This window comes from Ranitomeya imitator, chromosome 4 (assembly GCF_032444005.1).
Source record: "Ranitomeya imitator isolate aRanImi1 chromosome 4, aRanImi1.pri, whole genome shotgun sequence".
NCBI lineage: Eukaryota > Metazoa > Chordata > Amphibia > Anura > Dendrobatidae > Ranitomeya > Ranitomeya imitator.
In genome coordinates, this window is record NC_091285.1 from 390,408,843 (window position 1) to 390,435,796 (window position 26,954).

Below are 26,954 nucleotides of genomic sequence, written 5' to 3' on the forward strand. Positions count from 1 at the left end.
TGGCGGAACTCGGATACCCAGGAGGAGGCACCTAAGCGAAAGGCTCGGCCTGGAACCAGCTGACGGTGCTGGAACCAGGAGGTGGACCCGAAGGCCCACAGTAGAGGAGAGAACAGCTAGGCCGCGAGGAAGCCGCAGTTACCGAACCCCAACAGTCGTACAGGGGGAGCTGGGCCTACTGGCACTACAGAACCAGCCTTGACTACCAGTTCACGCAGCCCACATAGGAAGCTCCTAAACTGGAGGCACCCTGGAGTTGGCTAACCCGACCGCACCACGACGGGGCAAGCATAGGCGTCTCAGTGAGCTTGACACAACCCAGAAACAGCTGACGGTGCTGAAACCAGGCTTGGCACGAGGGAGTACCTGTGTCAAAAACACTGCCGAGAACCAGCTGGCGTTGCTGGAACCCAGATGCGTTGCCCCAGTGTGCAAGAGCCAATGGCACAACCGAGGACTAGCTGACGGTGCTGGAACCCGGTTACTAAGCTGTAGGTGCCCACGCTTAAAAGCACTACCAAGGACCGCCTGACGTTGGCGGAACTCGGATACCCAGGAGGAGGCACCTAAGCCAAAGGCTCGGCCTGGAACCAGCTGACGGTGCTGGAACCAGGAGGTGGACCCGAAGGCCCACAGGAGAGGAGAGAACAGCTAGGCCGCGAGGCAGCCGCAGTTACCGAACCCAACAGTCCTACAGGGGGAGCTGGGCCTACTGGCACTACAGAACCAGCCTTGACTACCAGTTCACGCAGCCCACATAGGAAGCTCCTAAACTGGAGGCACCCTGGAGTTGGCTAACCCGACCGCACCACGACGGGGCAAGTATAGGCGTCTCAGTGAACTTGACACAACCCGGAAACAGCTGACGGTGCTGAAACCAGGCTTGGCACGAGGGAGTACCTGTGACAAGAACACTGCCGAGAACCAGCTGGCGGTGCTGGAATCCAGATGCGTTGCCCCAGTGTGCAAGAGCCAATGGCACCGAGGACCAGCTGGCGGTGCTGGAACCCGGTTACTAAGCTGTAGGTGCCCGCGCTTAAAAGCACTACCAAGGACTGCCTGGCGTTGGCGGAACTCGGATACCCAGGAGGAGGCACCTAAGCCAAAGGCTCGGCCTGGAACCAGCTGACGGTGCTGGAACCAGGAGGTGGACCCGAAGGCCCACAGGAGAGGAGAGAACAGCTAGGCCGCGAGGCAGCCGCAGTTACCGAACCCCAACAGTCCTACAGGGGGAGCTGGGCCTACTGGCACTACAGAACCAGCCTTGACTACCAGTTCACGCAGCCCACATAGGAAGCTCCTAATCTGGAGGCACACTGGAGTTGGCTAACCCGACCGCACCACGACGGGGCAAGCATAGGCGTCTCAGTGAGCTTGACACAACCCGGAAACAGCTGACGGTGCTGAAACCAGGCTTGGCACGAGGGAGTACCTGTGTCAAAAACACTGCCGAGAACCAGCTGGCGTTGCTGGAACCCAGATGCGTTGCCCCAGTGTGCAAGAGCCAATGGCACGACCGAGGACCAGCTGACAGTGCTGGAACCCGGTTACTAAGCTGTAGGTGCCCGCGCTTAAAAGCACTACCAAGGACCGCCTGACGTTGGCGGAACTCGGATACCCAGGAGGAGGCACCTAAGCCAAAGGCTCGGCCTGGAACCAGCTGACGGTGCTGGAACCAGGAGGTGGACCCGAAGGCCCACAGGAGAGGAGAGAACAGCTAGGCCGCGAGGCAGCCGCAGTTACCGAACCCAACAGTCCTACAGGGGGAGCTGGGCCTACTGGCACTACAGAACCAGCCTTGACTACCAGTTCACGCAGCCCACATAGGAAGCTCCTAAACTGGAGGCACCCTGGAGTTGGCTAACCCGACCGCACCACGACGGGGCAAGCATAGGCATCTCAGTGAACTTGACACAACCCGGAAACAGCTGACGGTGCTGAAACCAGGCTTGGCACGAGGGAGTACCTGTGACAAGAACACTGCCGAGAACCAGCTGGCGGAGCTGGAACCCAGATGCGTTGCCTATCAAAGATTGGCTTCCTACAGCCCCAACTAGCGATGTTGGAGCAAAGGGTAAGCAGGGGGAGCAGAGTGTAGGCCGAAGCCTGCACTGGAGTCAGCTTTGTGTCTGCATTGCGTTTGCAGGACACTTTGCCGGCTACACAGTGGGGGAACAGCAGGCGGTGCTGAACCCCACTAACACATTGGCTGGTGTTTTTCTCTGTGCAGCTAGCACTTCCGGGCAAAAACTAGCGTTGTTAGCGCCCAGGGTCAGCAGGAGGAGGAGAGGAGCAGAGTGTAGGCCGAAGCCTAGTTGAACCAATTTCAAAGGTAACCTTTAACCCCCCTCAGGTGTTGCAAGGTACAAGAGCCACACCTCGTGCAGCATTAATGCTGCACAAGTAAAAGGTTGCTCTATTAATTTGTCTACTTGCACACGCTGAATGCAACACGTACACAATTTAGCCCATTCTACAGTCAAACTGTAGTTGAGGCGTGACTTGTGTTTTTAAGGAGACGCAGCACAGGTGTCCCAAATAACGCCTTGGTGCTTGGCGCAGCTTCCTGAGCATTGTTATTTGCTGTACAGGAGTCTGCGCTCTTGTGTTATCCCTTGGCAATGCCCTGTTAGCGATGCCCGTCTTATGACCTCATTTTATGTTGGCCGCTGCGGTTAACGATGGCCATAAATCCCAGACCCACAGTGCCTTTTCATAAAGTCACACTGCGGTGCTGGGATTCGTGGCCTTGAGCAGTAAATATTTTCGCCGCTCACACACGTCCTTACACCTGCTTCAGACTGGGCGGCCTCATCTGATCCCTTTTCGAATGCCATGGCCATGAGGCCGCACAGTCTGAAGAAGGCGGAAGGAGATGAGTGACGACAGGCGAACATATGCACTGCTCGTGCCCATAAACCACACCCTCGCTGACAAAATAAATATGACAACGAGGGGCGTTGTTTCTAGCAGGGCGGATGCACAGGCGCAGCCAGCTAACCATGATGTCAAAAGACGGGAAACGCTACCAAGGGGGGTGCTGCGTATCATTAGAAAGGAAAGTCACACCTCAGGGACAGTGGAATGGTCTCAATGAGACACATTTTGTACGTGTTGAGTTCCACGTGGGCAAGTAGAAAAAGTCAGCCACCTTGTACAAATGCAGCAGTACTGCTGTACAAGGTGGCTATTATACATAGAAACACCTGGGGGTGGGGGGCAGGCTCCCTTCAATTTCAGTTCATGTGCCTGCGTGGCGTTTGCAGGTCACGTTGCAAGCTACACAGCAGGGGAACAGCTGGCGTTGCTGAACCCCACTGACACATTGACTGGTGTTTTTCTCTGTGCAGCTCGCATGTCCGGGCAAAAACTGGCGGTGCTAGAGCCCAGGGTCAGCAGGAGGAGGAGAGGAGCAAAGTGTAGGCCGAAGCCTGCACTGGTGGCAGCTTTTGGTCGGTTGTGCCAGCGTGGCTTGTGCTGGACATGATGCAAGCTACACAGCAGGGGAACAGCTGGCGTTGCTGAACCCCACTGACACATTGACGTGTTTTTCTCTGTGCAGATCGCATTTCCGGGCAAAAACTAGCGTTGTTAGAGCCCAGGGTCAGCAGGAGGAGGAGAGGAGCAGAGTGTAGGCCGAAGCCTAGTTGAACCAATTTCAAAGGTAACCTTTAACCCCCCTCAGGTGTTGCAAGGTACAAGAGCCACACCTCGTGCAGCATTAATGCTGCACAAGTAAAAGGTTGCTCTCTTAATTTTGCTCCTTGCGCATGCTGAATAAAACACGTACACTATTTAGCCCATTATACTGTAAAACAGTAGTGGAGGCGTTACTTGTCTTTTTAAAGAAAAGCAGCACTGGTGTCGAAAATAACACCTTGGTGCATGGGCGCAGCTTCCTGAGCGATGTTATTTGCTGTACAGGAGTCTGCGCTCTTGTTATCCCTTGGCCATGCGCTGTTAGCGATGCCTGTCTTCTCACCTCATTTCATGTTGGCCGGTGCGGTTAGCGATGGACATGAAACCCAGACCCGCAGTGTCTTTTAATAAAGTCACACTGCAGAGCTGGGATTCGTGACCTTACGCAGTAAATTTTGTCGCCTGTCCCTCATGTCCTTACACCTGTATCAGACTGGGCGGCCTCATCTGATCCCTTCTCGCATGCCGCGGCCATGAGGCCGCACATTCTGAAGAAGGCGGAAGGAGATGAGTAAAGACAGGCGAATATATCCACTGCTCGTGGCCATCAATCACACCCTCGCAGTCAAAATAAGTAAGACAATGAGGAGCGTTGTTTCAGGCAGGGCGGACGCACAGCCGCAGCCAGCCAAGCAAAGATGTCAGAAGACGGGCAGCGCTAACAAGGGGGGTGCTGCGTGTCATTAAAAAGGAAAGTCACACCTCAGGGACATTGTAATGGTCTGTAATGAGACACATTTTGTACATGTTTAATTAAACGTGGGCAAGTAGACAAAGTCAGCCACCTTGTACAAATGCAGCAGTACTGCTGTACAAGGTGGCTGTTATACATAGAAACACCTTGGGGTGGGTGGCAGGGTCCCTTTAATTTCAGTTCATGTGCCTGCGTGGCGTTTGCAGGTCACGTTGCCGGCTACACAGCAGGGGAACAGCTGGCGTTGATGAACCCCACTAACACATTGGCTGGTGTTTTTCTCTGTGCAACTAGCACTTCCGGGCAAAAACTGGCAGTGTTAGAGCCCAGGGTCAGCAGGAGGAGGAGAGGAGCAAAGTGTAGGCCGAAGCCTGCACTGGTGGCAGCTTTTGGTCGGTTGTGCCAGCGTGGCTTGTGCTGGACACGATGCAAGCTACACAGCAGGGGAACAGCTGGCGTTGCTGAACCCCACTGACACATTGACTGGTGTTTTTCTCTGTGCAGATCGCATGTCCGGGCAAAAACTGGCGGTATTAGAGCCCAGGGTCAGCAGGAGGAGGAGAGGAGCAAAGTGTAGGCCGAAGCCTGCACTGGTGGCAGCTTTTGTTCTGTTGTGCCAGCGTGGCTTGTGCTGGACACGTTGCCGACTACACAGCAGGGGAACAGCTGGCGGTGCTGAACCCCACTGACACATCACCTAGTATTTTTTCTGTGTAGACAACACTTCCAGGTGGCAACTGACAGTGTTGAAACCCAGGGAATCAAAGAGGAGCAGAGTGTAGGCCGAAGCCTGCAGTGGAGCAAGTTGAAAGGGAAACTTTAACCTTCCCCCCCAGGCATTTGTTGCTGAAAGAGCCATCTTGTACAGCAGTAATACTGCACATGGAAAATGGTGGCTCCGAAAATTATGCTCCTTGCAAACGCTGAAGTACACACTCATATAATGTGTCCCCTCACACCGTCAAACCATCCCGGAAGTGGGACTTTCCTTTGTAATGTGACACAGCACAGCCGTCATTCCAACCCCCTTGGTGCCGGGCGCCACCTCCTCAACGTTGTTTGGTTCTGTCACGGAGCCCGCGCTGTAATGTTATCCCTTGGCCATGCACAGTTAGCGGTGCCCGTCTTCTGACATCATGTAGGTGTCAGGCTGGCAGTGCCTGTGCGTCCAAGCTGCCCGAGATCCAACCTTGCAGTGTAATCTAATGTAGTCCCACTGCGGGCCAGGGATCCATGGGCATGCGCAGTGCATATCATCGCCTCTCACTCACCTCCTTCCTGCTTCTTCAGACTGTGCGGCGTCACGGCCGTGGCATGCTATTAGGAAGCGTGAAGAAGGGGAGTGAGAGGCTAGTATATGCACTGCGCATGGCCATGGATACCAGGCCCACTGTGGGATCACATTAGATGACACTGCGAGGTGTGATTTCGGGCAGCGTGGACGCACAGGTGCAGCCAGGACGACAACAAATGATGTCAGAGGACGGGCAGCGCAAACTGTGCATGACCAAGGGATAACATAACAGCGCAGAGTCCATGACGGAATCAAACAACGCTAAGGAGGCAGCGCACGGTGCCAAGGGGGTAGCAATGACGGCTGTGCTGCGTCACATTACAAAGGAAAGTCCCACCTCCGGGATGGTTTGACGGTGTGAGGGGACACATTATATGAGTGTGTACTTCAGCGTTTGCAAGGAGCATAATTTCAAGAGCGACCTTTCCCTTGTGCAGTATTAGTGCTGCACATGGTGGCTCTTTCAGTAACAAACGCCTAGGGGGGGGGGGGACAGGTCCCCTTACATTTTAGTTGTGCCAGCGTGGCGGTCGCATGACAAGTTGCCGGATACACAGCTGGGGATCAGCTGACGTTACTGAACCCCAATAACAGAGGAGCGACTGTTGACTGTGCAGACAGCACTTCCAGTCACCAACTGGCGGTGTTAGAGCCCAGGGACAGCAGGAGGAGCAGATTGGAGGTATTGCCGCACACACAGCTGGGGATCAGCTGACGTTACTGAACCCCAATAACAGAGGAGCGACTGTTGACTGTGCAGACAGCACTTCCAGGCACCAACTGGCAGTGTTAGAGCCCAGGGACAGCAGGAGGAGCAGATTGGAGGTATTGCCGCACACACAGCTGGGGATCAGCTGACGTTACTGAACCCCAATAACAGAGGAGCGACTGTTGACTGTGCACACAGCACTTCCAGGCACCAACTGGCGGTGTTAGAGCCCAGGGACAGCAGGAGGAGCAGAGGAACAGAGTGTAGGCCGAAGCCTGATTGGAGCAAGTTGAAAGGGAACCTTTAACCCCCCCCCCCCCAAGACGTTTGTAGCTGAAAGAGCCATCTTGTGCAGCACTAAGGATGCAAAAGGAAAAGGTGGTTCTTTTAATTATGCTCCTTGCAAACACCGAAGTAAACACTAAAAATGTGTCCCCTTATACCGTTAAACCGTCCCGGAGGTGCGAATTTCCTTCGTAATGGGACACAGCACAGCTGTCATTCCTATCCCCTTGGTGCCATGCGCTGCCTCCTCAGCGTTGTTTTAAGCTGTCACGGAGCCTGCGCTGTTCTGTTAGCCCTTGGCCATGCCCAATTAGCGCTGCCTGTCTTCTGACATAATTTGGTGTCAGGCTGTCAGTGCCTGTGCGTCCACGCTGCTCCAGATCCCACCTCGCAGTCTCGTCTAACGTAATCCCACTGCGGGCCTTGGAACCATGGGCATGCACAGTGCATATCCTCGACTCTCACTCCCCTCCTTCCCTCTTCTTCAGACTGTGCGGTGTCACGGCCGTGGCATGCTATGAGGGATCAGCTGACGGCACACAGTCTAAAGAAGGCGGAGGGAAATGAGCGAGAGCCCGAGGGGAAGATATGCACTGCGCATGCCCATGGATCCCAGGCCCGCAGTGTGACTCAATCAGAAGACACTGCGAGGCGGGATCTCGGGCAGCGCGGCCGCACAGGCGCAGCCAGCCTGACACCAAATTATGTCAGAAGACAGGCAGCGCAAATAGGGCATGCCCAAGGGAAAACAGAACAGCGCAGGCTCCGTGACAGCTTAAAACAACGCCGAGGAGGCAGCGCATGGCACCAAGGGGGTAGGAATGACGGCTGTGCTGCGTCACATTACGAAGGAATGTCCCAGCTCCGGGACAGTATAACGGTATCAGTGAATACATTTTATAAGTGTTAAGTTCTGCGTGTGCAAGGAGCTAAAAAAAAAGAGCTACCTTTTCCTTGTGCAGCATTACTGCTGCACAAGATGGCTCTTTCAGTAACAAACGACGGGGGGGGGGGGGACAGGTTCCCTTACATTTAGGTTGTTGTGCCAGCGTGGCGGTCGCAGGACACATTGCCGGCTACACAGCTGGGGATCAGCTGACGTTACTGAAACCCAATAACACTGGGTCGTATGTTTTTACTGTGCAGCCTGCACTTCTGAGCCGCAACTGGCGGTGTTGGAGCCCAGGAATAGCAGTTCAGGTGGTAGAAAGATGAACACAGCAGGAGACCTGGATGACACCCAATTACTTAATCAGGCAGAGGAGTGGCAAATTCCTGCGAGATCCAGGCCTGGTTCATTTTCAGGAAAGTAAGCCGGTCAAAGTTATCGGAGGATAGTCGCATGCGACGGTCTGTTAGTACACCACCTGCGGCACTAAAGACACGTTCCGATAAGACACTAGCCGCAGGGCAAGCCAGCACCTACAATGCATACTGGCTTAGCTCTGGCCATGTATCCAGCTTAGAGACCCAAAACTTGAACGGGGAAGAGCCGTCTGGGAGTACAGTAAGAGGGCAAGCCATGTAGTCTGTCACCATCTGACGGAACCGTTGCCTCCTGCTGACTGGAGCCGCCGGTGATGGTGTAGACATTTGGGGCGGGCACACAAAAGTGTGCCAGAGTTGTGCCATACTGGGCTTGCCTTGGGCAGAGGCACTGCTTCTGCTCCCTCTTTGGGCAGAGCCTCCCCCACTGCCTCGACGCACTGAGCTGCTTTGTAAAGCACTAGCAGCACTCCTCTCAGTTGGACAGGAGAAGATGATGGAATTCACCAGTGTGTCGTGGTACTCCCGCAATTTACGCTCCCGGGTCAACGCAGGGATGAGGTTTTGGACGTTGTCCCGGTAGCAAGGATCGAGGAGGGTGAACACCCAATAATCAGGCATGTTGAGAATGTGGTCGATGCGGCGGTCGTTTCTCAGGCACTGCAGCATGAAATCCACCATGTGCTGCAGAGTGCCAACTGGCCCAGAAACGCTGTCCCCTGCTTGAGACATGATCTCTGCCCGCTCGTCATCACCCCACCCTCGCTGTACACACTGACCACTGGACAATTGTGTCGCTCCCTCCTCTGGACGGAGCTCTTCCTCCTCCATTGACTCCTCTTCATCCTCCTCACAAATTGGCCCCTGCGTACCCCTTTGTGAGGAACCACGTGGCGCTGACTCTCCAGAAGCTGATGGAAAAGGTGACTCCTCATCCTCCACCTCTTCCACAACATCATCCCTTAACCCTTGCAAAGTTTGCTGAAGCAGGCAGATAAGGGGGACAGTGTTGTGAATTCTGTGGCTGAATTCACTCCTGTGGTCACAAGTGGTACTGCAGCTTCTGAGCTTCCTATCTCAGGTGTTCTGGTGAGCTCGTTAACTGCTTCATTACTTAACTCCGCCTGATGCTGCTATCCTTGCTCCTTGTCAATGTTTCAGTGTTGGATCTGAGCTTCTCCTGATTGTTCCTGTGACCTGCTGCTCTGTATAGCTAAGTGCTTTTTGCTTTTTTGTTGCTTTTTTTCTGTCCAGCTTGTCTTTTGTTTTGCTGGAAGCTCTGAGACGCAAAGGGTGTACCGCCGTGCCGTTAGTTCGGCACGGTGGGTTTTTTTTTGCCCCCTTTGCGTGGTTTTGCTTTAGGGTTTTTTGTAGACTGCAAAGTTCGCTTTACTGTCCTCGCTCTGTCCTAGAATATCGGGCCCCACTTTGCTGAATCTATTTCATCCCTACGTTTTGTCTTTTCATCTTACTCACAGTCATTATATGTGGGGGGCTGCCTTTTCCTTTGGGGAATTTCTCTGGGGCAAGTCAGGCCTATTTTTCTATCTTCAGGCTAGCTAGTTTCTTAGGCTGTGCCGAGTTGCCTAGGTAGTTGTTAGGCGCAATCCACAGCCGCTTTTAGTTGTGTTTAGGATAGGATCAGGTGTGCAGTCTACAGAGTTTCCACGTCTCAGAGCTCGTTCTTGTATTTTTGGGTATTTGTCAGATCACTGTGTGCGCTCTGATCGCTAAGCACACTGTGTTTCTGGATTGCCTTCATAACACCTGTCATTAGCAAACATAACAGTACAAGGAGCCATACTAATGATTCTCAATAGAGGGAAAGAAAAAGTTCTGACATCATTTTTTTTTTTTTTTTTCTGCTCTGTGTTCACTTTTTTTTTTTTCCCCTAGACATTTGGGTGATTCTGGACACAGGTGTGGACATGGATATTCAGGGTCTGTGCTCTTCAATGGATAATCTCGTTATAAATGTACAAAAAATTCAAGATACTATTGATCAGAAATCTATGTTAGAACCAAGAATTCCTATTCCTTATTTGTTTTTTGGACAGATTTTGATTATTATTTCTTTTTTGCGCGGCGACCCTCAAGACTGGGCATTTTCTCTTGCGCCAGGAGACCCTGCATTGAGTAGTGTCGATGCGTTTTTCCTGGCGCTCGGATTGCTGTACGATGAGCCTAATTCAGTGGATCAGGCTGAGAAAAATTTGCTGGCTTTGTGCCAGGGTCAGGATGATATAGAAGTATATTGTCAGAAATTTAGGAAATGGTCAGTACTCACTCAGTGGAATGAATCTGCGCTGGCAGCTTGTTCAGAAAGGGTCTCTCTGAGGCTCTTAAGGATGTCATGGTGGGATTTCCTATGCCTGCTGGTTTGAATGAGTCTTTGTCTTTGGCCATTCAGATCGGTCGACGCTTGCGCGAGCGTAAATCTGTGCACCATTTGGCGGTACTGCCTGAGGTTAAACCTGAGCCTATGCAGTGCGATAGGACTATGACTAGAGTTGAACGGCAGGAATACAGACGTCTGAATGGTCTGTGTTTCTACTGTGGTGATTCCACTCATGCTATTTCTGATTGTCCTAAGCGCACTAAGCGGTCCGCTAGGTCTGCCGTCATTGGTACTGTACAGTCCAAATTCCTTCTGTCCATTACCTTGATATGCTCTTTGTCGTCGTTTTCTGTCATGGCGTTTGTGGATTCGGGCGCTGCCCTGAATCTGATGGATTTGGATTATGCTAAACGTTGTGGGTTTATCTTGGAGCCTTTGCGGTGTCCTATTCCATTGAGAGGAATTGATGCTACACCTTTGGCCAAGAATAAACCTCAATAGTGGGCCCAGCTGACCATGTGCATGGCTCCTGCACATCAGGAAGTTATTCGCTTTCTGGTGTTGCATAATCTGCATGATGTGGTCGTGTTGGGGTTGCCATGGCTACAAACCCATAATCCAGTATTGGATTGGAATTCCATGTCGGTATCCAGCTGGGGTTGTCAGGGGGTACATGGTGATGTTCCATTTTTGTCGATTTCGTCATCCACCCCTTCTGAGGTCCCAGAGTTCTTGTCTGATTATCAGGATGTATTTGAAGAGCCCAAGTCCGATGCTCTACCTCCGCATAGGGATTGTGATTGTGCTATCAATTTGATTCCTGGTAGTAAATTCCCTAAAGGTCGATTATCTAATTTATCCGTGCCCGAACACGCCGCTATGCGCAGTTATGTGAAGGAATCCCTGGAGAAGGGACATATTCGCCCATCGTCATCACCACTGGGAGCAGGGTTCTTCTTTGTAGCCAAGAAGGATGGTTCGCTGAGACCGTGTATTGATTACCGCCTTCTTAATAAGATCACTGTTAAATTTCAGTATCCCTTGCCATTGTTATCTGACTTGTTTGCTCGGATTAAGGGGGCTAGTTGGTTCACTAAGATAGATCTTCGTGGTGCGTATAATCTGGTGAGAATCAGGCAAGGAGATGAATGGAAAACTGCATTCAATACGCCCGAGGGTCATTTTGAGTATCTAGTGATGCCGTTCGGACTTGCCAATGCTCCATCTGTGTTTCAGTCTTTTATGCATGACATCTTCCGTGAGTATCTGGATAAATTCCTGATTGTTTACTTGGATGACATTTTGATCTTCTCAGATGATTGGGAGTCTCATGTGAAGCAGGTCAGAATGGTTTTTCAGGTCCTGCGTGCTAACTCTTTGTTTGTGAAGGGATCAAAGTGTCTCTTCGGTGTGCGGAAAGTTTCATTTTTGGGGTTCATCTTTACCCCTTCTACTATCGAGATGGATCCAGTTAAGGTCCAAGCCATCCAGGATTGGATTCAGCCGACATCTCTGAAAAGTCTGCAAAAGTTCCTGGGCTTTGCTAATTTTTATCGTCGCTTCATCTGTAATTTTTCTAGCATTGCCAAACCATTGACCGATTTGACCAAGAAGGGTGCTGATTTGGTTAATTGGTCTTCTGCTGCTGTGGAAGCTTTTCAGGAGTTGAAGCGTTGTTTTTGTTCTGCCCCTGTGTTGTGTCAGCCAGATGTTTCTCTTCCGTTCCAGGTCGAGGTTGATGCTTCTGAGATTGGAGCAGGGGCGGTTTTGTCACAGAGAGGTTCTGATTGCTCAGTGATGAAACCATGTGCTTTCTTTTCCAGGAAGTTTTCGCCCGCTGAGCGTAATTATGATGTGGGCAATCGAGAGTTGCTGGCCATGAAGTGGGCATTCGAGGAGTGGCGTCATTGGCTTGAAGGAGCTAAGCATCGCGTGGTGGTATTGACTGATCATAAGAACTTGACTTATCTCGAGTCTGCCAAGCGCTTGAATCCTAGACAGGCCCGTTGGTCGTTATTTTTTGCCCGCTTCGACTTTGTGATTTCGTACCTTCCGGGCTCTAAAAATGTGAAGGCGGATGCTCTGCCTAGGAGTTTTGTGCCCGACTCTCCGGGTTTATCTAAGCCAGCGGGTATCCTCAAGGAAGGAGTCATTGTGTCTGCCATCTCCCCTGATTTGCGGCGGGTGCTGCAAAAATTTCAGGCGAATAAACCTGATCGTTGTCCAGCAGAGAAACTGTTCGTCCCTGATAGGTGGACTAATAAACTTATCTCTGAACTTCATTGTTCGGTGTTGGCTGGTCATCCTGGAATCTTTGGTACCAGAGAGTTAGTGGCTAGATCCTTCTGGTGGCCATCTCTGTCACGGGATGTACGTACTTTTGTGCAGTCCTGTGGGATTTGTGCTAGGGCTAAGCCCTGCTGTTCTCGTGCCAGTGGGTTGCTTTTGCCCTTGCCGGTCCCAAAGAGGCCTTGGACACATATTTCGATGGATTTCATTTCTGACCTTCCCGTTTCTCAAAAGATGTCAGTCATTTGGGTGGTCTGTGATCGCTTTTCTAAAATGGTCCATCTGGTGCCCTTGGCTAAATTGCCTTCCTCCTCTGATTTGGTACCTTTGTTCTTTCAGCATGTGGTTCGGTTGCATGGCATTCCTGAGAATATTGTTTCTGACAGAGGTTCCCAGTTTGTTTCAAGGTTTTGGCGAGCCTTTTGTGGTAGGATGGGCATTGACCTATCCTTTTCCTCGGCTTTCCATCCTCAGACTAATGGCCAGACCGAACGAACCAATCAGACCTTGGAAACATATCTGAGATGTTTTGTTTCTGCAGACCAGGATGATTGGGTGTCCTTTTTGCCGTTGGCTGAGTTCGCCCTTAATAATCGGGCCAGCTCGGCTACCTTGGTTTCTCCATTTTTTTGCAATTCTGGGTTCCATCCTCGTTTCTCTTCAGGACAGGTTGAGTCTTCGGACTGTCCTGGTGTGGATTCTGTGGTGGATAGGTTGCAGCAGATCTGGACTCAGGTAGTGGACAATTTGATCTTGTCCCAGGAGAAAGCTCAACTTTTCGCTAATCGCAGACGCCGTGTGGGTCCCCGACTTCGTGTTGGGGATCTGGTTTGGTTATCTTCTCGTCATATTCCTATGAAGGTTTCCTCTCCTAAATTTAAACCTCGTTTTATTGGTCCGTATAGGATTTCTGAGGTTCTCAATCCTGTGTCTTTTCGTTTGACCCTCCCAGACTCCTTTTCCATACATAATGTATTCCATAGGTCGTTGTTGCGGAGATACGTGGCACCTATGGTTCCATCTGTTGAGCCTCCTGCCCCGGTTTTGGTGGAGGGGGAATTGGAGTATATTGTGGAGAAGATTTTGGATTCTCGTGTTTCTAGACGGAAACTCCAGTATCTGGTTAAATGGAAGGGTTATGCTCAGGAAGATAATTCCTGGGTTTTTGCCTCTGATGTTCATGCTTCCGATCTTGTTCGTGCCTTTCATGCGGCTCATCCTGGTCGGCCTGGGGGCTCTGGTGAGGGTTCGGTGACCCCTCCTCAAGGGGGGGGTACTGTTGTGAATTCTGTGGCTGAATTCACTCCTGTGGTCACAAGTGGTACTGCAGCTTCTGAGCTTCCTCTCTCAGGTGTTCTGGTGAGCTCGTTAACTGCTTCATTACTTAACTCCGCCTGATGCTGCTATCCTTGCTCCTTGTCAATGTTTCAGTGTTGGATCTGAGCTTCTCCTGATTGTTCCTGTGACCTGCTGCTCTGTATAGCTAAGTGCTTTTTGCTTTTTTGTTGCTTTTTTTCTGTCCAGCTTGTCTTTTGTTTTGCTGGAAGCTCTGAGACGCAAAGGGTGTACCGCCGTGCCGTTAGTTCGGCACGGTGGGTTTTTTTTTGCCCCCTTTGCGTGGTTTTGCTTTAGGGTTTTTTGTAGACTGCAAAGTTCGCTTTACTGTCCTCGCTCTGTCCTAGAATATCGGGCCCCACTTTGCTGAATCTATTTCATCCCTACATTTTGTCTTTTCATCTTACTCACAGTCATTATATGTGGGGGGCTGCCTTTTCCTTTGGGGAATTTCTCTGGGGCAAGTCAGGCCTATTTTTCTATCTTCAGGCTAGCTAGTTTCTTAGGCTGTGCCGAGTTGCCTAGGTAGTTGTTAGGCGCAATCCACAGCCGCTTTTAGTTGTGTTTAGGATAGGATCAGGTGTGCAGTCTACAGAGTTTCCACGTCTCAGAGCTCGTTCTTGTATTTTTGGGTATTTGTCAGATCACTGTGTGCGCTCTGATCGCTAAGCACACTGTGTTTCTGGATTGCCTTCATAACACCTGTCATTAGCAAACATAACAGGACAGTCATGCTGACTAGTGCATCATCTGCACTTGCCATCCGCGTGGAATAATCAAAAGGACGCAAAACCTGGCAGACGTCCTTCATAGTGGCCCACTCTGTGGTTGTGAAGTCTGATCGGCGCTGACTGCGACTTCTTTGCGCCTGATGCAGCTGGTACTCCATAACTGCTTGCTGCTGCTCACACAACCGCTCCAACATATGTAACGTGGAATTCCACCGGGTAGGTAGGTCACATATGATGCGGTGTTCCGGAAGGCGGAATCGGCGCTGCAGAGCAGCAATGCGGGATCTGGCCAAGCTGGAACGCCGCAAGTGAGCACACTCTAGGCGGACCTTGTGCAGCAGGGCATCAAGATCCGGATAGTCCCTCAGAAAACTCTGCACAACCAAATTGAGCACATGTGCCAGACATGGGATGTGAGTGAGGTTGCCAAGGGCCAAAGCTGCCACCAGATTTCTGCCATTGTCACACACTACCATGCCAGGCTGGAGATTCGCTGGCAGTAACCACACATCGCTCTCCTGCTTGATGGCATTCCAGAGCTCCTGCGCTGTGTGGCTTCGATGCCCCAATGAAACTAGTTTCAAGACGGCCTGCTGACGTTTGGCCACGGCTGTGCTCATGTCGGTCATAGGTAAACGTTCACGGGTCCATGTGGAGGTGGACTGTGACGGATCCTGCAGAGAGGAATCTGAGGAACTGGTGTAAGAGGAGTAGTCGATGCTTACAGACTGGATTCCTGCAATCCTTGGAGTGGGCAGGACACGTCCTGCGCCACTCGCACGATCTGTACCTGGCTCAACAACATTAACCCAATGGGCAGTGAGGGAAACATATCGCCCCTGTCCATGCTGACTGGTCCACGCATCGGTGGTGAGGTGGACCTTGCTACTGACGGCGTTCAGTAGCGCATGTTTTATGTTTGCCTCAACATGCCTGTGCAGGGCAGGGACAGCCTGCCTGCTGAAGTAAAAGCGGCTGGGCACCTTGTACTGTGGGACTGCCAATGCCATCAAGTCACGGAAGCTGTCAGTCTCCATCAGCCTGAACGAGAGCATTTCCAGGGACAACAGTTTGGCAATGCCTGCATTCAGAGCCTGTGCTCGGGGGTGGTTGGCCGAGAATGCCCGCCTTTTCTCCCATGCCTGTACTACCGATGGCTGTAGAGTAGACTGGGAGTGTGAGGATGACTGGGAAGGTGGTGCTGTGGGTGGAATTACACAAGGTCTCTGGACAACAGTGCCAGAGGTTCTTCCATGGCGATCCTGGGAGGAAGCCAAACCAGCTGTGCGTGAGCTGGAGGAAGAGGCAACACGAGCTGAAGAGGTGGTAGCTGCCGCTGTTGGTTGGCCTACATCTTCAGTCTGTTTCTGTAACTCCACCGCGTGCCTGGTCCGCACATGTTTCCACATATTTGTGGTATTGAGGTTGCTGACATTTTTCCCTCTTTTTACTTTCTGATGACACAGATTGCATTAGACAAAACAAATGTCATCTGCAACTGTGTCAAAAAAGGACCAGGCACTGCAAGTCTTGGGAGCGCCCTTTTTGGCTTTGGAAAGAGACAGGCTCCTAACGGGTGCCAAAGTGGAGGCTACAGGCTCCGCAGTCTTCCCCCTCCCTCTCCCTCTTTGGCCCGTAAGGGGAAGCTCTTCCTCAGAGCTGCTCCCACCACCTTCCTGTTCCTCATGCCACGATGGGTCAAGGACCTCATCATCTCCACTACCCTCTGCCACCAACTGCTCCTCCTGGGTAGTCTCGGCAGCACAGTACGCATCAGAAAGCGGCACCTGAGTTTCATCATCAGATGCGTACTGCGCTGTGGTCACCGGAGGCACTGGCCCACCTGCCTCTTCAGAGTCAGAGAGAAAAAGCTGTTGGGCATCACTGCACACTGCCTCTTCTTCCATTTCTCCAATGCTGCTTGACTGGCCCCCTGTTTCCAAGCCAAGAGATTCAGAGAACAGAAGTAGAGACGGCTCCTGTCCTGGGCTCTCTGACTGCCTGGCCAATTTGGCAGGTGGTGAAGAGACAGATGGCTGCTCTCCAGTGCTCTGTGCCTGAGAGGATGTGGCACTAACTGAAGTCGATGCCGAGGCGTTAGCTGCCATCCACCCGACAACGGCTTCAATTTGGTCTTCACGCAGCAGCGGTGCACGGCGCTCTCCGACAAAGCTGTGCATGAAGGACTGTTCCCTGCTGAAACTGAGTGACGACGAGTCACCGGCGCCCGCAGCAGGCACAGAATCACCACGTCCTCTCCCTGCTCCTCTCCCTGCTCCGCGCCCACGCCCACGTGCCTTACTCCCTGCCCTCTTCATCTTGGTTGACAGATAAAGATAAGCAGAAAAGTACTAAGGCCTTAGTGTGCTTATTCCTGAAATGCTCCTCCTAACAGGTGTAAGAAACACTAATGTTGTAAAGTGTGGACTAAACTTTATTATTTTTCAAATGTGGCCTACACAAGTGTTAAGTTGTGTTTGGTGAACTTTACTTTTTTTTTTGTGCAGATCGGGGTACAGAGCTAGTTTACATCACACGGAGCCAAAAAACCCTCCTCTAGGTTATCCTATGTAGTGTTTTTCCACTATTTAGCTGGAGACGGGTGGAAAGACACTAATAGGAATTTTTTTTTTTTAATTTTAAACAGGCTGCACTATTTGAAAAAAAGTAAATTGTTTTTCAAGGTATGAGGCAGTAACGCACCCTGAGCTGAATCCAACCGGCTATAGCTGCACACAGACTACAGGGCGAGCTGCGCTCACACAGAGACCGTGCAGACAGCCGTAAACGGCGCTGCAAGGCCCAATAAACCCCCTCTAGGTTATCCTATGTAGTGTTTTTCCACTATTTAGCTGGAGACGGGTGGAAAAACACTAATAGGAATTTTTTTTTTTTAATTTTAAACAGGCTGCACTATTTGAAAAAAAGGAAAATTTTTCTCAAGGTATGAGCCAGTAACGAACCCTGAGCTGAATCCAACCGGCTATGGCTGCACACAGACTACAGGGCGAGCTGGGCTCACACGGAGACCGTGCAGACAGCCGTAAACGGCGCTGCAAGGCCCAAAAACCCCCCTCTAGGTTATCCTATGTAGTGTTTTTCCACAATTTAGCTGGAGACGGGTGGAAAAACACTAATAGGGAATTTTTTTTTAAATTTTTAAACAGGCTGCACTATTTGAAAAAAAGGAAAATTTTTCTCAAGGTATGAGCCAGTAACGAACCCTGAGCTGAATGCAACCGGCTATGGCTGCACACAGACTACAGGGCGAGCTGGGCTCACACGGAGACCGTGCAGACAGCCGTAAACGGCGCTGCAAGGCCCAAAAACCCCCCTCTAGGTTATCCTATGTAGTGTTTTTCCACAATTTAGCTGGAGACGGGTGGAAAAACACTAATAGGAAATTTGAGAAAAAATGTGCAGCAGGCTGCACTATGAGCAAAAAAGGACAACTGTGTGAGGCAGTGTGAACCCCCCCTGAGCTGAATACAACCGGGTATATGGCTGCACACAGACTACAGAGTGAGCTGCACACACACACACACACACACACACAGACCTTGCAGAACGCTGTTAAAACAGCGCTGCAAGGCAAGAGCAAGGTGAACAGTGAAGAACACACAGCGTTTTGCTAAATTAGCCTTTGGAAAGGAAAATAAAGCAATTAGCTAGCTCAACTGGCCCTCAGTTAGAACACAGCGTCCTGTCCCTAACTGAAATCACAGCAGAGTGAGCGCAAAATGGCGGCAGCGTTTTTTATAGTGCAGAGTGACATCATTTCAGCAGCCAATCACAGCCTTGCCAGTACTTACATGCCCACCATGCTAAACAGGATGTGCCCACACTTCCAATCATTCCTCATTGGCTGCTGCATTCAGTTTGAATTCTGGGAACTTCCGATTCAGGTATCCGATACGCGGGAAGTATCGGAATTCGGTATCGGAATTCCGATACCGCAAATATCGGCCGATACCCGATACTTGCGGTATCGGAATGCTCAACACTACCCAGGACTTAAGATTTCCAACAACATATCAAAAGTCCTGATGGTCATGCGACTATACAGGTAAAACTTGGCCGGATGTGACCTCAAAGCTGAATATAGCCTGTTATGAACTGGTGGTTTAGGAGCAACATGGGACGAGCTCTGAAGGAAGTGGTACCTGTACTGACCGCAGTCCCTAAGCTCAACACAACACTAGAAGTAGCCGTGGGATGCTCCTGACACTCCCTAGGCACCTCATCACAGCCTGAAAACTAACTACCCCTAAAGATAGAAACAGTAAAACTATCTTGCCTCAGAGAAAATCCCCAAATGATAGATAGCCCCCCACAAGTAATGACTGTGAGTGGAGAGGGAAAAGACATACACAGAATGAAACCAGGATGTAGCACAGGAGGCCAGTCTAGCTAGATAGATAGGACAGGATGGAATACTGTGCGGTCAGTATAAAACACTACAAAAAATCCACACAGAGTTTACAAAAATCTCCACACCTGACTAAAGGTGTGGAGGGTAAATCTGCTTCCCAGAGCTTCCAGCTTCACTGAATTAATTCATACTAAGAAGCTGGACAAAACATAGAAAGCACAGAAAGGATAAGTCCACAACCTGTGGACAGAAAAGAGCAAGCAAGGACTTAACTTTGCTGAACTGGTCAGGATAACAGGGAAATCCAAAAGAGATGTGAATCCAACCAGGAACCATTGACACGTGGCACTGGCTGAAGGGAAGAGCCAGGCAAAAATAGCCGAGCAGAAAGACAATCAGTGGAAGCAGCTGCAGACTGCTAAATAAAAGGAGCAGCCATACCACTTAAAACCACCAGAGGGAGCCCAAAAGCAAAACTCACAAAAGTGCCACTTACAACCACCGGAGGGAGCCCAAGAGCGGAATTCACAACAGTATTCCCCCTTGAGGAGGGGTCACCGAACCCTCACCAGAGCCCCCAGGCCGATCAGGACGAGCCAAGTGAAAAGCACGAACCAAATCGGCGGCATGGACATCGGAGGCAACAACCCAAGAATTATCCTCCTGGCCATAACCCTTCCACTTGACAAGATACTGAAGCCTCCGCCTCGAAAAATGAGAATCCAAAATTTTCTCAACCTCATATTCCAACTCTCCCTCAACCAACACCGGGGCAGGAGGATCAACCGAGGGAACAACGGGCACCACATATCTCCGCAACAAAGATCTATGGAAAACATTATGAATGGCAAAAGAGGCTGGAAGAGCCAAACGAAAAGACACCGGATTGATAATTTCAGAAATCTTATAAGGACCAATAAACCGAAGCTTAAACTTAGGGGAAGAAACCTTCATAGGAACATGACGAGAAGACAACCAAACCAAATCCCCCACACGAAGCCGGGGACCAACACACCGACGGCGGTTAGCAAAACGTTGAGCCCTTTCCTGAGACAACGTCAAATTGTCCACCACATGAGTCCAAATCTGCTGCAGCCTGTTCACCACAGAATCCACACCAGGACAATCAGAAGGCTCAACCTGCCCAGAAGTAAAACGAGGATGAAAACCAAAATTACAAAAGAAAGGTGAAACCAAAGTAGCCGAACTAGCCCGATTATTAAGGGCAAACTCGGCCAACGGCCAATCAGGAATCAGGAATCATCCTGATCAGCAGACACAAAGCATCTCAAATAGGTCTCCAAGGTCTGATTAGTTCGCTCACTTTGGCCATTAGTCTGAGGATGAAACGCCGAAGAAAAAGACAAATCAATGCCCATCCTAGCACAAAAGGCCCGCCAAAACCTAGAGACAAACTGAGAACCTCTGTCAGACACAATATTCTCCGGAATGCCATGCAAACGAACCACATGCTGAAAAAACAATGGAACCAAATCTGAGGAGGAAGGCAACTTAGGCAAAGGTACCAGATTGACCATTTTAGAGAACTGGTCACAAACAACCCAGATAACAGACATCTTCTGGGAAACAGGAAGATCCGAAATAAAATCCATGGAAATATGCATCCAGGGCCTCTCAGGGACCGGTAAAGGCAAAAGCAACCCACTAGCGCGGGAACAGCAAGGCTTGGCCCGGGCGCAAGTCCCACAGGACAGCACAAAAGCTCGCACATCGCATGACAAGGAAGGCCACCAAAAGGACCTAGCAACCAAATCTCTGGTACCAAAAATCCCAGGATGACCAGCCAACACTGAACAATGAACCTCAGAAATCACCTTACTTTTCAATCCATCAGGAACAGACAGCTTCCCCACTGGACAGCGGTCAGGCCTATCAGCATGAAATTCCCAAAGCACCCGCCACAAATCAGGGGAGATGGCAGAAAGAATCACCCCTTCCTTAAGAATGCCAACCGGCTCAAGGACTCCAGGAGAATCAGGCGAAAAACTCCTAGAGAGGGCATCAGCCTTAACTTAATAATTAATAATTAATGATAATCTTTATTTTTATATAGCGCTAACATATTCCGCAGCGCTTTACAGTTTGCACACATTATCACTGTCCCCGATGGGGCTCACAATCTAGATATTTCTTAGATCCCGGAAGATACGAGACCACAAAATCAAAACGGGAGAAAAACAGGGACCATCGAGCCTGTCTAGGATTCAGCCGCTTGGCCGACTCGAGGTAAATCAGATTCTTATGATCAGTCAAGACCACAACGCGGTGCTTAGCTCCCTCAAGTCAATGTTGCCACTCCTCAAACGCCAACTTCATAGCCAACAACTCCCGATTGCCGACATCATAATTGCATTCCGCAGGCGAAAACTTTCTGGAAAAAAAAGCACACAGTTTCATCAAAGAACCATCAGAATCCCTCTGAGACAAAATGGCCCCTGCCCCAATCTCAGAAGCGTCAACCTCAACCTGAAAAGGAAGAGAAACATCCGGCTGACGTAACACAGGGGCAGAAGTAAATCGGCGTTTAAGCTCCCGAAAGGCCTCAACAGCTGCAGAGGACCAATTCGTCACATCAGCGCCTTTCTTCGTCAAATCAGTAAGGGGCTTAACCACACTGGAAAAGTTGGCAATGAAACGGCAATAGAAATTAGCAAAGCCCAAAAATTTTTGAAGGCTCTTCACAGATGTGGGTTGAATCCATTCATGAATAGCTTGGACCTTAACAGGATCCATTTCCATAGACGAGGGAGAAAAAATAAAACCCAAAAAAGAGACCTTCTGAACTCCGAATAGGCACTTAGACCCCTTCACAAATAAAGCATTATCACTAAGGATCTGGAATACCATCCTGACCTGCTTCACATGAGACTCCCAATCATCGGAAAAAATCAAAATATCATCCAAATATACAACCATGAATTTATCAAGATAATTGCGGAAAATATCATGCATGAAGGATTGGAACACAGATTGAGCATTAGAGAGCCCGAATGGCATCACAAGGTATTCAAAATGGCCTTCGGGCGTATTAAATGCAGTTTTCCATTCGTCACCCTGTTTAATACGAACAAGATTATATGCCCCTCGGAGGTCAATCTTAGTAAACCAACTAGCCCCCTTAATCTGAGCAAACAAATCAGAAAGCAAAGGCAAGGGGTATTGGAATTTGACCGTGATCTTATTAAGAAGACGATAATCTATACAGGGTCTCAAAGAGCCTTCCTTCTTAGCAACAAAAAAGAAACCCGCTCCCAATGGTGACGAAGACGGCCGAATATGCCCCTTCTCCAAAGATTCCTTAACATAGCTCCGCATGGCGGCATGCTCTGGCACAGACATATTGAAAAGTCGGCCCTTAGGGAACTTACAACCTGGAATCAATTTAATAGCTCAATCACAGTCCCTATGTGAAGGAAGGGAACTGGACTTGGGCTCATCAAATACATCCTGGAAATCTGACAAAAACTCAGGGACCTCAGAAGAGGGGGAAGAGGAAATTGACATCAAAGGAACGTCACTATGTACCCCTTGACAACCCCAACTAGTCACAGACATAGTTTTCCAATCCAATCCTGTCACCATGGAAAACCCAGTACAACAACATCATGCAGGTTATGCAACACCAGAAAACGGCAATTTTCCTGATGTGCTGGAGCCATGTACATGGTCATCTGCGTCCAGTACTGAGGTTTATCCTTGGCCAATGGTGTAGCATCAATGCCCCTCAAAGGAATAGGGCTCTGCAAAGGCTGCAAGGAAAAACCACAGTGCCTGGCGAATTCTAAGTCCATTAAGTTCAGGGCAGCGCCTCAATCCACAAATGCCATGACAGAAAAGGACAACAATGAGCAAATCAGGGTCACAGATAAAAGAAATTTAGGCTGTACAGTACTGATGGTAACAGACCTAGCGACCCTCCTAGTACGTTTAGGGCAATCAGAAATAACATGAGCAGAATCACCACAGTAAAAACACAGCCTATTCTGACGTCTGAATTCCTGCCATTCTGTTCTAGTCAAAATCCTATCACATTGCATAGGCTCAGGACTCTGCTCAGAGGACACTGCCATATGGTGCATAGCTTTGCGCTCGCGCAGACGCCGATCAATCTGAATGGCTAGAGACATAGATTCGCTCAAACCAGTAGGCGTAGGGAAGCCCACCATAACATCTTTAAGGGCTTCAGAAAGACCTTTTCTGAAAATAGCAGCCAGAGCATCCTCATTCCATTTAGTGAGCACAGACCATTTCCTAAATTTCTGGCAGTATAATTCTGCCGCTTCCTGACCTTGACACAGGGCCAACAGGGTTTTTTCTGCATGATCCACAGAATTAGGTTCATCGTACAATAATCCGAGCGCTTGAAAAAATGCGTCTACATTCAGCAATGCCGGATCCCCTGATACAAGGGAGAATGCCCAGTCCTGAGGGTCACCACGCAGCAAGGATATGATGATTTTAACTTGCTAAATGGGATCACCAGAAGAACGGGGTTTCAAAGCAAAAAACAATTTGCAGTTATTTTTAAAGTTCAAAAACTTGGATCTGTCCCCAAAAAACAAATCAGGAGTAGGAATTCTAGGCTCCAAAGCCAGAGTCTGGACAACATAATCTTGGATACTCTGTACTCTTGCAGCAAGTTGATCCACACGAGAAAACAAACCCTGAACATCCATGCCAGAGCATAAAACCTGAACCACCCAGAGATCAAGAGGAAAAAAAAGACAAAACAGAGCACAGAAAAAAAAAATGGCTCAGAATTTTTTTTTCCTTCTTCTGAGATGCATTTAAATCATTTTTGGCAACTTGTTCTGTTATGAACTGGTAGTTTAGGAGCAACATGGGACGAGCTCTAAAGGAAGTGGTACCTGTACTGACCGCAGTCCCTAAGCTCAACACAACACTAGAAGTAGCCACGGGATGCTCCTGACACTCCCTAGGCACTTCGTCACAACCTGAGAACTAACTACCCCTAAAGATAGAAACAGGAAAACTATCTTGCCTCAGAGAAAATCCCCAAAGGATAGATAGCCCCCCACAAGTAATGACTGTGAGTGGAGAGGGAAAAGACATACACAGAATGAAACCAGGATGTAGCACAGGAGGCCAGTCTAGCTAGATAGATAGGACAGGATGGAATGCTGTGCGGTCAGTATAAAACACTACAAAATATCCACACAGAGTTTACAAAAATTTCCACAACTGACTAAAGGTGTGGAGGGTAAATCTGCTTCCCAGAGCTTCCAGCTTCACTGAATAAATTCATACTAAGAAGCTGGACAAAACATAGAAAGCACAGAATGGATAAGTCCACAACCTGTGGACAGAAAAGAGCAAGCAAGGACTTAACTTTGCTGAACTAGTCAGGATAACAGGGAAATCCAAAAGAGATGTGAATCCAACCAGGAACCATTGACAAGTGGCACTGGCTGAAGGGAAGAGCCAGGCAAAAATAGCCGAGCAGAAAGACAATCAGTGGAAGCAGCTGCAGACTGCTAAATCCAAGGAGCAACCATACCACTTAAAACCACCGGAGGGAGCCCATGAGCAGAACTCACAAAAGTGCCACTTACAACCACCGGAGGGAGCCCAAGAGCGGAATTCACAACAATAGTCTCTGAAAAATGTCCTTTACTCTGGCGTTGGATCAATAGAGGATGCACCCACAATCTTCGTCCCCTCCTTCGCGGATCAACATTGACCGGATATGGCTGTCCAAAGCGACGTGACAACACCCAGTGAAGTAACACCCGCTGAGTTGTGCTTAAATACCCCCTGACGAAGGACTTAGATCCGAAACGCGTGTCGGGGTGCGCTCTTACAAAGGACCGGACTGACCCTGAGCTTTATAAGATAAGGTACGGTGCGCTTCTATATCATCCATGTGTAAGGATTTGGACTGTACATCTGTTCCTGTCTGCTGTTGCCCTCAGTTCAGTTACTTTTGCCCTTACCTAAGATGGAGTCACTGGCCTCACGGGGGCCATCTTGCTTCCTGTCAGACTTTCCTTGTTCCTGTATGTGGTGTATATAAGGGAGCTCTGCATATTACTCATTGCTTGAGTATCTTGTTCCTGGACTTGTGATCAAGCTGGAAGAACTGCTATCTTGCTGGTTTCTTCGTTACCTTGGGATACCCCATCTGTCTCCGGATCTACATCTCTTCATCGTAAGACTTGTTTCCCTGGATCTGCTCTGCACTGATCTCTGCTGCTGGACTGTTCCCTGCTAGGAGGCCTGGCCTGGTCTCCAGGTCTCTGGATCTGACATACTTGGACTTCCACGGTCTGTACACGTGCTTACTGCTTATCCAGCTCTGTCTGCTACTAACTTGCTGTGTCATAGCTGTTTACCTGCATACCATCATAAATATTATTGAACTCTTACCTGTTGTCTCTCGGCCTCTTTTCTGACCCGTGATACTGATCTCCACTGCACTAAGTTTATAACACCATGCTAATTTGCACCTTGTGGTGGGACACCTGCTGGATTTTGTCTGTAGCTGTGTGTGCTACTCCAGTGGAGCCCGTTACTGATAGCCGCACATATTTTGACCATATTTCAGTTAAGGCATGGTGTGTCTTTCTTTATTCTAGTATAATATTTTATACTGCACGTTAGCACTTTTATTTTACTCAGTATTGTGTCGGAAATTTGTGGTGCAATCCCCCCCTTTTTTTACACAGCTTATAGTCTTTGATTAAAAGTCCAGTGTTGGTCATATATACCGCACAGGTGATTGCACTTTTTTCTGCAGCCTTATTTGGCTACAACTGATTACTTGGTCACACTCCTGTATACTTTGGAGCCAAATGGCTTAGTTGTGGTTTTACGCACTGTCATTGCATACACCTTTTGCTAAATTTGCACTTTATTATCTAATCTTTGTGTTGTTATTTATATAAATACTTTTATAGATTGCTTATCTTGCATATTGTTCTTTGTGCACTTATAATTATATTTTCTATCACATAGCACTTTAGATAGGACAGTTGCTTCCCATATACCATCTCTGGGATTTCTTTACCACACTTCTACTTTTCATTTTGGTTTTTTATATAAAAAAATTTTTTAAAATTTTTTTATATTTTATTTTGGTCACTTTATGTGGTAATTTTTTGACATATAATTATTTTATTATGTGGCTATTTTTAGTGGTTGCTCCTACCTTTATATAAACAAATATTATATTTATTTTTTGGGTCAGTCCGTTACAATATTCCATCTTTTATTGTATACATACATTGTTTTTATATGGTTTTTATTGTTAAATAATTCCCTTTGTTTTTTGTGCGCACAAATAATGTATTGTTAAAATATTAAATATATTCAATTGCCAGTCATATATAATAAAGGCATTTTATATCTATTCTCTGCCTGGTGTTTTTACCTGGTACTAGACTATATCTTGGTTGTGGGTGTCCTTGTCCTTGAATAGTGGTTTCGGTCCACATTCTTTTCTTCCACAGAGCACTGGTCACTTATATTAAATTCCACAAGTGTATATTGCCATTATGGCACAGATATAAGTATATAGTGTTGTGGTGTATCTGTGGTTGTGTTTAATTAAATACACATGGTCAGACATGTTTGTAAGGTGAAAGCAACACAGCCAAAAGAAGCTCCAGTACAAAAAGGGCACATGGGAAGGTTCCACCTGTTGTAGAGGGCTTAAATAGTGTTGTTAATGATGATTTAAATGATTTGCAGGCCAGAAAACCATTAAATGTCCATTTTGTGATGCTGCGTGAAAAATACGCCATACGGATTACACACGCAACAACACATGCGCAAAATACGCGACCACACCTAGGCTACGCATTAACTACGGAAAGAAATTTCTGGGACATTTTGGCGTATTACGCGCGTATTACGGACGTAGAATACGTTCTGTATTGTCTTACGCTGAGTGTGACTCCAG